Raw genomic sequence first — 2,584 nt, forward strand, 5'->3', positions numbered from 1 at the left:
GGTTTACCGGGAGGACTTCATCATGGGTAATGAAGTGAACAAGAATTCATGTGGGCAGCTTTGGTGCAGCAGGCCGGCAAAGTCTCCAGGACACACACGGACGAGATGCATGCCAAGTGGTGACCATGGGAACTTACAGTAGAAACTTGTCCCACCAAACCAGGAGAGAGGCCGTGGGAGGCACCAAACAGGTCTGCACCAGAGCCTGGGCCTTTCAGTCTCCATCATTTTGAGAAATTATATTTCTTGAAGCAATGCACTCACTACTTTATCATAAACTAGACAGCAAGAAGTTTATAAATGAATTGTATACATGTAGAGTAATTCTTTTCACGTAAATAATTTATAGTTCCAAGTCAATAAAATCTACTTTAAAGGTTTTTTTAAGTTATATAATTACAAATCGCTGTGAATACTTTCTCTCCAGAATGATCTTTTTTTTTTCAAAATACAAATAAATTTAATATGGAATGAGCAAGGACTTATTTGAGGCACTCACATGCCCAAATATTCCCTACTTCCTCCATGTCAAGACCTAGGCTCATAGAGACTGGCAAGCACAGTCTCCGCATCTGACCTAAACCCCAGAAGAAAATCCAGAAGCGCACCCCTTCTCTTTCCCCATAGGTGGGCTCTCCAGGGCTTCGCGGCGGTGGTGGTTCCATGGCAGGGCCAAGGCAGGGCCTGCTCTCAGCTGGCTCCAGCCCAAGCCACGAGGTCTTCCAAAGCATCGTCCTGGTCACTGTTGTGTTATAGCAAAAGCTTCCTTAATGTCTTTCAGTTCAAAGCCCATTTCCTTAAATTTGCTCATTAACTGAAGAAACTCCATCATCTTTCCTTGTGAACACTGGTGCATTTGCAGAGCCTCTTCCGCTAAAAGGGTTGAAGGCTTTCTCCCAAAGCTGTCCATGTGCAAAGAGGTAGTCAAGAATCTGCTCAATATTCTGTCCTTTCTTCATGGCTCTCAGGACAAATTCATAGGAATAGCCCATGCTGACCACTGTCTCCACACACTGCCATTCACAGGGGGACAGCATTTGCAGTTCAAAATAGGCCTGTGGACAGCTCGGTATGTTGAGGACATGGGACACTAAGAAATTCAGAGGGAGGGCTGTCATGTCTGTATTCGGAGGTGATGATTCTTCTGTGCAGACAGACAATACAGACAGGGAAGGCATGTGGGGTAGTGTCAGAATTGGCCACGATCCAAGTTCATAATTGAAAGCCCAAGAGTATGGTCCCTGTTGATCTCACTGGCACTACTTATATAGAAGACTTAGGGCATTTCAGAACATGCCACTGCAGTGGCAGGATACCTTCTCCATCAGAGTCAGGTTTAGGGGAAGGACAGAGATTTGATATTGCTTACTGCTGGAATAGGAGAAAAGCACACTTTGGAAGACAGCGGCGTCTTTGCACAGTTGCCTAACTGTGGTAAAGTTATCAAGCCACTGGGCTTATGAACAGGCTTGAAATCCAGGGTTGACTGCTCCAAGAATGCCAAGACCTCCTCATCCTGTAACACAGACCCAGAGCTGCCACTGGGCAAGTTACTGTCCAGTAACTGAGCCATAATAGGTCCAGTGGTTCCTACCAGAATGGTTCTCAGCTCCTCCTTCTCATTACAGTTTTTTTAATTCCAGATTATCGAATGGGTCTTCCTCACATTCAAAGTCAGCAGGGTTGAAATCTGCCTTTGGGTAGGGTGGGCTGAGAAGTTCCTATTCCGTGGCACCGTAGCTGACCTAATTAGGCATGAGGATGTTGTTGCAATGTAAGCTGGCAAGGATAGGATTAATAGGAGGTGGCATTGTGGCGGGACTGTGAGTCTTGGAGAAGCTCATTTGCTACCACCCTCTGGGCCACTCCTAGAATTCACTTTAGCTTCTGTTTCTTCAGCATGGCAGTCTGTTCCCTGCTGGATTTCTTGAATTTTCTTAATATCTTCAGCCCACTCAAAGATTTTCTTATCCAAGGAGAAGTCATACTGTACTCCTCTAGCAACCTGCAAACAATCCGGCAAGGAGAAGCCAACAGATCAACTTTAGCTGGTGTTTTGAATTTGTCTGCTCTCTTAAATGGGACACCATCAAGGTCACTGAAAGTCCCATGAAAATCTGCACCCAACTTTTTAGAAACCACTTAGAACCTGAATGCCGCTACCGCCCCCAAAGCCGAAAGGTCCTAGAGACGACTGGTCTCCCAGGCTCGGGCCCCACTGAGCTTCTAGTGCCCCTAGGAAAGTGAAGGCCACCACCCCTACTCTGCCCACCCCAGGCCAGGCCGTCATAGTAGCCACCAGCAATACTGCAGCTGCCATTTGAAGTCGTACTTCCATCAAGAATGATCATTGGATGAAGAAATTATCCATCACCTAAACATCTGCCCAGCGTTGCCACTCCAAACTTCCAAATTTCCTTTCCTTGCTTTGTCCTTTGAAAGCCTAAGGTAGCTATTCATGTAGTATGTTGGACACACTTTTAGGATTATTTTCATGAGAATGTTTTAGCTGCATACAATATTGAATTTCATTTGGCAAATCCATGCCTGCATCTAATGTTGGTTCATCTTTCTTACTCCCCAC

The 2,584-nt window shown here is 45.7% G+C and overlaps 1 pseudogene; it reads right to left on the reverse strand.

Annotated features, from left to right (window-relative positions):
- Window positions 1-690: 690 nt before the first annotated feature.
- On the reverse strand, window positions 691-2,351 carry LOC101593187 (annotated as a pseudogene).
- Between the last annotated feature and the right edge of the window lie 233 nt (window positions 2,352-2,584).

The sequence above is a fragment of the Octodon degus genome, unplaced genomic scaffold (assembly GCF_000260255.1).
Source record: "Octodon degus isolate 3935 unplaced genomic scaffold, OctDeg1.0 scaffold00303, whole genome shotgun sequence".
Lineage (NCBI taxonomy): Eukaryota > Metazoa > Chordata > Mammalia > Rodentia > Octodontidae > Octodon > Octodon degus.